We start from the raw sequence: 12,952 nt of genomic DNA, 5'->3' as shown, positions 1-12,952 counted from the left end.
TTCGAATGTGTGTGCTCCTGAACTAGCTTGCCTTGAAGACCAGTTTAGGAGACAGTCGTTTTGAGGGACGGTAGGGATGCAGGTGGCAAGGGCCTCTGCGGAGTAATCGAAATACCTTAAAAGAAAAAGCAAGGGGCTGGAATATGGCCTAGTGGCAAGAGCGCTTGCCTCCTCCTACACGTGAAGCTCTGTTCGATTCCCCAGCACCACATATATGGAAAATGGCCAGAAGGGGCGCTGTGGCTCAGCTGGTAGAGTGCTAGCCTTGAGCAAGAAGAAGCCAGGGACAGTGCTCAGGCCCTGAGTCCAAGGCCCAGGACTGGACAAAAAAAAAAAAAAAAGAAAGAAAGAAAAAGCAAAAACAATTCTACACTAGGACTTCTGTTCTTGAAGTTCAGCTTCTGTTAGTTAGCCTGCGCAGGAAAGTCCCCGGCGACTTCCCTGGAGGAGGCAGAATTGTAAAACCTTAAATTAACAACGGGATGACCTACACCTGGGATTGGTGATTGAACTAGTGACCCCCGCCTTTCTGTAAAACCCACTCCCAGTGTCAAGGTTAAACTGGGAAGGATAAAGAGGCACAAATGTGCAGGGGTAGACTTTCCCATACCTGGGTAGCCCATACACAAAAGAAACCATTTGGGGGAGGAGCCAATTTCTTTCCATCCAGTAACCCCAGTCCTTAACAGCTCCTATTGCATTTGACCTTATCCAACCACTAGCCTCACCTCTTTCCCATGTCTTATCACTGTTTCGGTGATTGGCTTTAACCAACCTCAGGATTGGAGGTGTATTTAAATATCTTGCTACTAAGTCACTTCACTGTTAAGGTACTTTCTTATCTTCCTGGTTCTTTTGCTGATCCTGGAGCAATGTTCTAATCTCAGACGCCTTCTAGGACTGAGGAGATATCAGGAACATGCCGCAGCCAGGAAAATACCAGTGCCCTTATTCTTTAACAGAGAGCCCAGAGCACGGCCAATGAACATGAATATATTCAGCCTCCCTGACAATCTTGTAAAAAAAAGGAAATACCATTTTATACCCAGCAGTGTGATTAAAAAAAACAAGAAGTTAGACAAATCAAATGCGATGAAGATGTAGTTCAAGAAAACCATCATTGGGGGCTGGGAATATGGCCTCGCGGCAAGAGTGCTTGCCTCCTACACATGAAGCTCTCAGTTCGATTCCCCAGCACCACATATATGGAAAACGGCCAGAAGGGGCGCTGTGGCTCAGGTGGCAGAGTGCTAGCCTTGAGCGGGAAGAAGCCAGGGACGGTGCTCAGGCCCTGAGTCCAAGGACTGGCCAAAAAAGAAAAAGAAAACCATCATTGATCACTGGATTGTAAACTGGAACATTGGTTTTGGAAAGTAGTTGGGTTTACCTTGGCAATTTAAATTATCTGGCTCTGACCTAGAAACTCCAGTCCTAGAGCTACTCTTGTGAATGTGCATCATGAGATATATTCAAGAATGTTCTCAGCAACATTGTGCACCATAGAAATCCTTGGCAACAGCCCAAATGGCATCAAGAGTAGGTGCATTTTTAAAACTGTATGTTACATAGTAGGATACTATAAAGTATTGCAACAGCATTGAATTTTAATGACAGGCAACAATATTTTTGAATCTTTTTTTTTTTTTTTTTTTTTTTTTTGCCAGTCCTGGGGCTTGGACTCAGGGCCTGAGCACTGTCCCTGGCTTCTTTTTGCCCAAGGCTAGCACTCTGCCACTTGAGCCACAGCGCCACTTCTGGCCGTTTTCTATATATGTGGTGCTGAGGAATCGAACCCAGGGCTTCATGTATACAAGATAAGTGCTCTTGCCACTAGGCCATATTCCCAGCCCCCAATAGTATTTGTTTATGGTATCTGATACCAGTATTCATGTACAGTCTGGAGAGGCTTACCATAAGAAGCCTGTGTCTCCAAAATAGGTGAATTGGTGCTGTTTATCTAGTTCTTGTCTGCATTCTTTTCTCAGGCTGTAGTAGGATTTTGAATTTAGGGCCTCATGCTTGTTAGGCTGGCACTCTACTGCCTGAGCTGTGCCCCTGGTTTGTTTGGTTTTGGATTTAGTTATTTTTCAGATAGGGCCTCACGTTTGCCTGTGGCTACTCTTAGAGAACCTCTACCTATCCCTCTACAATATCTGGGACTATACGTGTAATCATCTTCCCTCACTTGTTAGAACATGTTGAAATGGAATCTTGCTAACTTTTTTTTCTCAGGTTAGCATCGAATCACAATCTTTCCAATGTCTGCCTCCCAAGAAGCTAGGGTTATAGATGTGAAACATCGCACCTAGCCTTTTAAAAGAAATGACTTAAGTAAAACAGTTTGGTTATGACATTTTCATAGTACATATAATATGCCATGATCATCTTCACTCATTAGCCTTCTTGTCTTCCCTTCTCCTCATTGTCAAAAACTTAATGTGAGGGGCTGGGAATATGGCCTAGTGACAAGAGTGCTTGCCTTGTATACATAAGGCCCTGGATTTGATTCCTCAGCACCACATATATAGAAAACGGCCAGAAGGGGCGCTGTGGCTCAGGTGGCAGAGTGCTAGCCTTGAGCAAAAAAGAAGCCAGGGACAGTGCTCAGGCCCTGAGTTTAGGCTCCGGGACTAGCAAAAAAAAAAAAAAAAGAAGAAGAATTTAATGTTAGCTGTGTGCCAGTGGCTAATGCCTGTAATCCTAGCTACTCAGGAGGCTGAGATCTGAGTATAGTGGTTTCTTAGCCAGGCAGGGCAGGAAAGTCTGTGAGATTCTTATCTCCAATTAACCATTCAAAAACTGGAAGTGGAGTTGTGGTTGAAAGTGGTAAAGTGCTAGCCTTGAGCCAAAAAGCTCAGGGATAGTGCCCAGGTCTTGAGTTCAAGCTCCATGACTGACCAAAAACAAAAACAAAATGTTGTCTGAAGAGAATGTGTATTCTATGAATCAATTAATAGAAGTTTAAAAATAAACCAAGTTAACCTATTTATCCAGAAATGCCAGTGAATGATAAATTTCAGCAGAAGGTTTGCCTTGGGGGGGGGGGTGAGAGGAAAAGGAGTGGATTTGGGGTGGAATATACTAGAGACCCTGGAGTGATGGTAATGTGATTTTTCTTCACCTGGTGGTGGGTTCACAGGTACTCATCAGGTTATGATTGTACTCACTAGTGTTTATAAGATTTTTTTTTTTTTTTGCGCCAGTCTTGGGCCTTGGACTCAGGGCCTGAGCACTGTCCCTGGCTTCTTCCCGCTCAAGGCTAGCACTCTGCCACTTGAGCCACAGCGCCGCTTCTGGCCATTTTCCGTATATGTGGTGCTGGGGAATCGAACCTAGGGCCTCGTGTATCCGAGGCAGGCACTCTTGCCACTAGGCCATATCCCCAGCCCCTGTTTATAAGATTTTAAATAAACTCAGCACTCAATGAAAATAATTTCTCAGCAATTGAAAAATAGAGGGGAGAAAGAGGAGCCACCACATCTTTGGGTCATCTCTAAACACAACATGGATAGCAGGAAACTAAAGCAAGTCTGAAAGAGAGTACCCGGTTGCCTCACACAGATGAGCATCAGGCAGGCCTTCTTTGAGAATCTGAGAACTTTTCTGGTTGGCCAGAAAGCCTTATTAGGATAAATGCATTGAACATCCGGAAGAATCAGCTGCTACTGTGAGCAAAGAAGAGGGCTAGTCTGTCCACTACTGGTGTCTGGAGGAAGTATTCCAAGGAGGGAAGGCATTCACTCAAAAGACTTGGAGGGAAGGTGGGAGAAAAACAAGGGAGGAGGTAACAAGTTTCACAAGAATGTACTCACTACCTTACATATAACTGTAACTTTCTGTATAACACCTTGACAAAAATATTAAATTTTTTAAAAGACTTGAAAACTTCAGGAAGTCATTTTCTGATGAAGCACAGACTGTTCTCCTCAAAACCATGGCCACCCAGGTTTGTGACCCTTAGAGGTTCACTAGAGAGGTATGGTCACTTGGGAAAGTGACTGTGGCTCTGCTTTGGGGTCAGCACAGCAGCAGACAGATGATGGCAACAGGATTGAGCGTGACTGAGCCTTGCAGATGGGATGGTGGCCATTGAAGCAGCTCAGGGAGGAGAATAGAATCACAAAATGTGGATTCTGGTTTATGATCTTTAATCAGTGTCCTTTGACTGGCCCAAGGTGAATATAGCTTGGGGAGAAGCAAAATATAAAAGATAGGAAGCTTTCCTTGGTGGAGGAGGGAATGCTGGCTCCATTGGGGGCTCTGATTTCTAGTCAGTGCTACAATGGAAGACATTTGATCTTTTCCTTGTGAGCTTTATTGATTTTCTTTTCAGGAGTTACTTAATCCCAGAATAAATGGCTCTGCTTCTTATACTCCAAAACCTGCAATAACACAGGCATTGCAATCATCTCATTTCCTCTGTCTCTGAAGTCAGGCTGAGGAGAACACAAGGGCCCTGCCCAACACTTTCTCTGAATGGTTAGTTGTTTTCTGTTTTAACAAGCCTGCATATCTTCCTCTATCAAAGGAACAATGGCAGTGTCCCCACCACCCACCCTGTGCTCTTCACACATGTCGCAGACAATGCTCCAGTCAATCTCCAAGGCTCCTGGATATCTTGCTTAAGAGAAGTGTCCAGATGCCACCTAGTGGATCCAGCTATTCTCTGACTTTGCTGTCTCTTAAGGCAAAAATGGACTTCATTAATCATCATACTTTTCCTTCTTAAATTCCTTGTCCTCCACTTCCTCATTCGTCTTAATATCATTCCTAGTCCTGTTAGTGTTTCAAAGGGGAAACTTTGAGTTCTCATCCAGGGCTACCCATTAGTCTCTTGTGGTCATCTCCAAAGTACTAAGGCTGAGCTGGGCATGGTGACATATGTGTACAATCCCACACTAGGGAGGCTGAGGCAGGAGGACCACGAGTTTCAGGTAACCAGGGCTACATTAGCAAGACTCTGTCTTAAGAAACAAAACAAAACAAAGGACTGATGCTGAAAACCATTCTGGGCCTGTGAAAGTGAATCTCTTGGGATGGGGCCAAAACCCTGGGGGTTTTGTTGTTGTTGTTGAACACCTTTACTAAGGTATAATTAACATTTAAAAGCTACTGTTTAAAAACTACTATTAGTTTCCCCACTTACCTGAGATGAGCATTTGGACTAAATTTGGGGCTGTTACAAATTAAGCTGCCAAGAACATTCATGAATAGATTTTTGTGGAGCTACAGCACTTAATTTCTCTTGGGTAAATACCTAGGAGTAGCATGGTTGACTCCTATGGTATGTGTGAGTTTAACTTTTTAAATTTCAGCACTGGTGTTTGAACTCAGGACTTTGTGCTTGCTAGACAGGTGCTGTACCATGAATCATACCACCAGCCCGATTTTTCAGATATTGTCTCTTGCCTTTTGCTCAACTGGGTCTCAGAAGTTGATCCTTTTCTTTACACCTCCCAAGTTGTTGGGATCACAGCTGTAAACCACTAAGTTTCACAAACTATTCACCCTAGTGGACCTTGAACCTGGATCCTATATACAGGGCTCTGTGGAACTTAAGTCTCAACAATTCTACCTCAAACTTTGTAAAAGTCACATTCAATGTAACTGAGGAAGTAATAGATCTACTCCAAAGATGTGTGGAATAATTTCTTCATTCCCTGTAGATCTAAAAATGCTGATTTATTTTCAGATGCTCAGGATTGAACCCAAAGCCTCATATAAAGTAGGTAATAACACTATCACTGAGCTATCTCTGCAGCCCCTGGGGCTCTGTGTGTGTGTGTGTGTGTGTGTGTGTGTGTGTGTGTGTGTGTATGCTTGTGTGGCTTGAACTCAGGGCCTGGGCACTATTCCTGAGATTTGTTGCTCAATACTATCATTCTACCACTTGAACCACGGATCCACTTCGGCATTTTGGAGATTAATTGGAAATAAGAAACTCACAAACTTTCCTGCCATGGCTGTCTTTGAACTTTAATCCTCAGATCAAAGGTATAGGTATAAGGTACTGGTGCCTGGCTCCTGAAAATATTTTTAAGCACCAATTATAATTCTTTTTACAAAAATAGACGTGTAGAGAATATGAATGATTGGTCTTAGCACACAGGGAAAGCATGAAAGTGGGATAATGGCTCTATGGGGGCACCCTTTACAATCTCCATTACAGTTTTCCCTTTTAGATCCTGAAATAATTAAAGACTAAAGAAGTTGTAGTAGTTCAGAGATCCATGGGTCTTCCTCCAGCACTGCCCATGGCTGGTATTTTACATAATCTCAGAGTCAGGAAATCTCAGGGCACAGTGCCCTAGGCCTTAGTGCTAGTAGCCTAAGCACTTGATCTCTCCACTTTCTCCTTGCATTTTCTAGGTCACTGTGCATTTTAGAGCATACTGTTATAACCTGAGCCTTCATTTAGCTCCTCTCATACTGAGTAGACTTCGTTAAGCTTTAGTTAGGCCCAACTAATTGAAAAACAAATGTATAAATACCCATACTCTTTGAGCTTCTAAGTTATTGTGAACATTGTCCTTAAATGTTCTATTTATAAAGTTTACCCCAAAGACCCTTTCATAAGGGTCTTCCTTTCTCACTAGCTAAGTGACCTTGAATAAATTACTTGTGCTCTCTAAAATGAGGGTTTCTTACCTGGAATGTGGAATATCATCACATATTAAGATACATTTGTTATATACCAAATATATGCCTGGCATGGAACAAGATAGCACAATTATTTCAAGGATTGAAATAGAAAAGATGTAAACACATGATGAATGTTGTTATTAGTTTACTGCTGCTGCCATTGGCCCCAGCAACACCATCATGACTGGCTTCGAACTGCAATTTTCAGATCTCAGCCTTCTGTTCTTTTAGCCAGCTCTTGATATCACAGGGGCACAGGTAGAGTGGGTATGGCTTGTAGCTGGAGTGCTTAGGGGCAGCTGGAAGTCTTGCTGTCCTGGCAGATGGTAAATGGTGGAAGCGTGTGCTGGGATTGTGGCCAGGTGGCATGCAATCTTGTCTTCTTTGGCTAAAGCCTAAATAATACTATTGAGATGATGTTAGACTTCCAGTGTGTTGTAAGACATATGGGCCTTTGTGGGTTGTCTTGTGACCCAATCACCCCAGTATTACCTTTATTTATTTATTTTTTTTACAATTTTTATTTATTTTTTGTTGGTTGTAAGGCTTGAACGCAGGGCCTAGGCACTATCCCTGAGCTCTTTTGCTCAAGGCTAGTGCTCTACCACTTTGAGCCACAGCTGTACTTCCAGTTTTTGAGTGGTCATTGGATCTAAGAGTCTCATGGGGACTTTTCTGCTCGGGCTGGCTTCAAACCGTGATCTTCAGATCTCAGCCTCCTGAGTAGCTAGGATTACAGGCGTGAGCTACCAACATGCAGAGTCCAGTATTACCTTTAAAGGGAAGAGCATATTGGACCACAGCCTACAGAGTAGAGTCTGCTCATACAAGTGGGACAGAGAACAACAACAACATATATATATATGTGTGTGTGTGTGTATATATATATATATGTATATATATATATATGCATATATGTTTATTTGGTGCCAGTACTGAAGCTTGAACTCTTGAACTCGGGGTCTAGATTCTGTCCCTTAGCTCTTTTTGCTCAAGGCTGGTGCTCAGCTCTACTTTTGGCTTTTTGGTGGGTAATTGGAGTTAAGAGTCTCATTGAATTTTTTTGCCCAGGTTGGCTTTGAACTGTGATCCTCAGATCTTAGCCTCCCAAGTAATACATATTTTGAAAGTAAGACATCCCAGCCAGGTGCTGGTGGCTCATACCTACAATCCTAGCTATTCAAGAGGCTGAGAATTAAGGACCACAGTTGGAAGCCAGCTCAGGCAGGAATGTCTATGAGACTCTTACCTTCACTGAACTACGCATGCACCCCCCCCCCCACATAAAAAAAGCCAGAAATAGAACAGTGGCTCAAGTGGTAGAATGCTAGCTTTGAGCACAAAAGCTCAAGGACAGAACCCAGACCCAGAGCTCAAGACCCAGGTCCAGCCAAAGAGAGAGAGAGAGAGACAGAGACAGAGAGAGAGAGAGAGAGAGAGAGAGAGAGATCCAGTTAGCCCCAATATTCTCCTCTCTCTCTCTCTCTCTCTCTCTCTCTCTCTCTCTCTCTCTCTCTCTCTCTCTCTCTCTCTTCCCCTCTCTCTCTCTTTCCAGTCCTGGGACTTCATATAGATTACCATGAATAGATACCACACTGCTGGTAGGAGCATGTAGCTAGCTTTGACTTGAATCAGCAGGCTGCTCAGGCAGCTATCTGCACAACTTCATAAGTGTCCCTTTCTCTTCCCAGCTTTAAGCTTGGTAAGGTCACCACTGCCAGCCACATGGGCTGTATTGACATCAAAGAAATTTAAAATGCTTTCCTTCTACTCCCAGAGTCCATTGGTCCACATTTACTATCGCAACACTGGCTCCTTCTCCTCCTCTTCCTCCCCCATCCTCCTCGTCCTCCTATTTCTTTCTTTGTCTGAGGTTGAACCCAGGCCCGGTAATGCTGGGCAAGCAATGTACCACTTAGCTACATTCCCATCCCTGGCTCCTTCATTTTGAAATTAAACATGCATTTATTATATACCAACTGTGTGCCTGACATTGGACAAGACAACTCAGGTTCTGCTGGCTTTAAGGGCATCCTTTAAAGACAAATCTGGAGTTACAGTAAGCATGAGATAGCTTTGTTTTGTTTTGGGAATCAAAAAAATATCCCCAGAATGTCAGGGGGACCCAAATGGTAATCCACACAAACTATCATAATGCAAAATTTCCACTAGGAAAGGTCCTTCAGGAAACAGATCACGTTTAAGGCCGTCTGCACATTCCATTTTTAACTACCTTCAAGGAGGTGGAGCCTACAGCTTTTCACTATAATCAATTATATTTGATCACGTGCACAGTTTTCTCTGGTTCTATATCCATTCAGTCCTTTTCAGTTGTGAAGTCCAGCAGAGAAGAAAAAGAAGTATATAGGATGTGTGTGTGTGTGTGTGTGTGTGTGTGTGCGCATGTGGTGTGTTGGAGACTGAACCTAGGACCTTATGGATGCTAGGCACCATTGAGCTACACCCTCAGCTTTGACAATCATATAGTTCATTATTATTTAGGCATCTTGACATTCTTACCTAAATTAAAATAAGCAAACACAAAGCAATCTGCAAACTGTAACAAATTGATGTTTTATATTCATCATGATGAAAAGACAATGTGTTGCCTCGGCCCACCCTGAGGGAATGTTTTCTGCTTGGTGGGGTTGGGGCGAGGAGGGACAATTAGACACTTGGCCGAATATGGGAGAAGGAGGGTGAAAGGGGATTCGGGGGGCCTGGCAATCTCATAGGCGGCTTTCAATCCTGCTATTTCCGTGTGTGTGTGTGTGTGTGTGTGTGTGTGTGTGTGTGTGTGTGTGTGTGGTATGTGCATGCATGTTCACACACACTGCTGTTGGAATTGGAACTCAGGGCCTGGATGCTGTTTCTGAGCTTTGTTTCTGTTTCCTATCACTTGAGCCACAGCTCCACTTTTGGCTTTTTCTGGTAGTTAGTTAACTAGAGATAAGAATCTCATGAACTTTCTTTCCTTAGCTGGATTTGAACCATTGTCCTCAGATCTCAACCTCCAGAGTAGATAGGATTATAGGCATGGTGCCTGTCTTTTTTGTTGTTATTATTGTTTTTTTCTATCAGTCATGGGGATTGAACTCTGCACCTGGGTGCTGTCTCTGGGCTGTGTGTGTGTGTGCGTGTGTGTGCATGCCAGTCCTGGGCCTTGGACTCAGGGCCTGAGCATTGTCCCTGGCTTCTTTTTTGCTCAAGGCTAGCATTCAACCACTTGAGCCACAGTACCACTTCTGGCCTTTTCTATACATGTGGTACTGAGGACTCAAACCCAGGGCTTCATGTATGTGAGGCAAACACTCTACCACTAGGCCATATTCCCAGCCCTTTGGGCTTTTTTGTTCAAGGCTAGCACTCTACCACTCTGAGCCATACATAGTGCCACTTATGTTTTTCAGGTAGTTAATTGGAAATAAGAGTCTCATGGACTTTCCTGCCCTAGCTGGCTTTGTATTGCCATCCTCAAATATCAGCTTCCTGAGTAACAAGGATTACAGGCATGAACCACTGGTGCCTGGCTAATGCCCATTCCTATTTTTCAGTTACTGTTGCACCCCTTCCTCTGTGGAACCGACTGGCTCTGGGAAGTTAGAGAAGAAAATGGGCTTCTCATCAGTATTCTCCTCCATCCACATTGTATGTTCTTGCTGCTAAGACAATTATCACTCCAAGTCTGCTCTGTGTGTGTGTGTGTGTGCGTGCGTGTGTGTGTGTGTGTGTGTGAACTTTCGAATTTAAGGATACACAGTAAAATAAACATATGAACATAAACTACCTGATAAATATTTCACAAATAATTAGATTCATTTAACAAATCCTCAGGTCAAGATACAGAGCATCCTGGCTCTCCAGAGATGTCCTTTGTGTTCCCCAAAGCTAACAGCTTTTCTATAAATCAGTGTGTTTATATTCATGGCTTTCATTCACCAAGGTTACTTTGAATGCCAATTCATTAATTAAAATGTTAAACAATGCTGGGCTCAGCATAGCCCTGGCAGGCACATCTTTGAAATGCTTGGAGGTGAGCTGGGGGCCTGGGGGCTTGATGGGGATGGTACCCCCCTCCCCACAGTCAGTCCTCTCCTCACTGATGGAACCCTGATGCATGTAGCGTGTTTCCAGCTTCGAGTTGGACGGAACCAAAGCACCTGACCCTTTCTAGTAGAAAAAGCCCAAAGTCCCTGTTTTTCCTTCCTTTGTATCTTCATTTCTGTGAGGCTTTGCTTTTGCCCTAGTTCAAAACTGTTCTACTATATGCTAGTGGCTCACACCTATAATTCTAGCTACTCAAGAGGCTGAGATCTGAGGATCGCAGTTCAAAGCCAGCTTGGGCAGGAAAATCCATGAGACTCTTGTTTTTTTTTTTTTTTTTTTTTTTTTTTTTTTTTGCCAGTCCTGGGGCTTGGGACTCAGGGCCTGAGCACTATTTTTGGCTTCTTGTTGCTCAAGGCTAACACTCTACCTCTTGAGCCACAGATCCACTTCTGGCCTTTTCTGTTTATGTGGTGATGCAGAATCGAACCCAGGGCTTCATGCATGCCAGACAAGCATTCTACCACTAAGCCACATTCCCAGCCCTCCGTGAGACTCTTATTGACAATCACCACCAAAAAGCTGGAAGTGGAGCTGCAACTCAAGTGGTAGAGCATCGGCCTTGAACAATAAGCTAAGGGATAGATCTCAGGTTCTGAGTTCCAGCCCTGGTATTTTCAAGCACACACACACACACACACACATCACACATCACACATCACACTTTCTAGATTGATAGGCTTCGCAGATCACATCTGTAATTCTAGATACTCAGGAGTCTGATACCTTGCAGGATTTTGATTTGAAACCAGCCTGAACAGAGCAGTTTGCTAGATTCTATCTCCAAAATAACCAGCAAAAAAGAAAACAAGGCTGGAGGTGTGGATCAAGGGTTAGCGTGCAAACGTGGAAAGCATGTTCAAACCTAATACAGAAAGAGAGAAAGACAGACTGACAGAGAGAGAGATGTTTATCTTCTGTCTCTATCTCTTACTATAGTATCTAGATTATTCTGAAACATGGAAGATATTTTTTTTCCTGGGGGAGAAAGAGGGTTAGGGTCTGGGAATGTGGTTTAGTGGTAGAGTGCTTGCCTAGCATGCACGAAGCCCTGGGTTTGATTCCTCAGCACCACATAAACAGAAAAAGCTGTAAGTGGGGCTGTGGCTCAAGACGTAGAGTGCTAGCCTTGAGCAAAAGGAAGCCAGGGACAGTGCTAAGGCCCTGAGTCCAAGACCCAAGACGGGCAAAAAAAAAAAAAAAAAAAAAAATGAGGGTTAGTGATAAGAATGATTGAGAAAGAGATCAAGGGAAGGAGTGATACTGCCTCCAAAGACATTATTTTGCCTATCCTGGGCCTTGAACTTGAGGTCCTGGGCACTGTCCTTGAGCTCCTTTGCTCAAGAGTAGCACTTTACCACTGTGAGCCACAGCTCCACTTCCAGTTTTTGAGTGGTTAATTAGAGATAAGAATCTCGTGGGGGGGGTTTCTACCCTGGCTGGCTGGGAACCACAATCCTTAGATGTCAGCCTCTTGAGTAGCTAGGATTACAGGAGTGAGCCACCTGCACCCAGCAAGAAATGTACTTTTTACCTGACTTATGTAACAGTAACCTCTTTGTACATCACCCTTATAAAATAAAAAATTAAAAATTAAAAACAAGAAAGAATGACTGGAAACTTAGCAAAGGAAGTAAAGTGGGCTGAGAGAAAACGAAAATCCTAATACAGACATGGAGCTACTGGTCTTAATAGCAGCCTCCGCAGTACTTGTTCAGGATGTAGAGAAAGAAAATGCTTTTGTGATGACACTGTTCGGTTAAAAGTTCTCTAAAATATCAAAGGCTACAGGGTACACCCAGAAAGAGTTGCACAATTTTAAGAAAATTAACAGTGCCTTTCCAATGTCAATGTCCTCAGATCTAATTTGCGTTTTGAATGAGCGCACCTCAATTAAACACACCACCAAGTTGTTGCCAAGCTTCCTGTTGTGACTTTGCAAAAATTTAGACTTGTATGGGATTGATTTGTGTGTGATGTTTGAGGCATTCAGCCATTTTGCATCTTCCTTGTTTCCTTTTCTAGTGGAATGGTTTATAAAGGTGCAATGAATGGAAAATAACCATTCAAGCCCATTCCTGGGTACTTTGTTCGGAAACATGGCCACATAGACCTTCTGTTTGGAGGAGCACATTAACCACACCAGAAAACAATAATTAATTCATTAGGCAAGTAGTTATTGCCTAATGGAGAAAACCTGAAGAGA

This window comes from Perognathus longimembris, chromosome 2 (genome assembly GCF_023159225.1).
Source record: "Perognathus longimembris pacificus isolate PPM17 chromosome 2, ASM2315922v1, whole genome shotgun sequence".
Taxonomy (NCBI): Eukaryota; Metazoa; Chordata; class Mammalia; order Rodentia; family Heteromyidae; genus Perognathus; species Perognathus longimembris.
Note: the sequence above shows the minus strand (reverse complement) of the source record.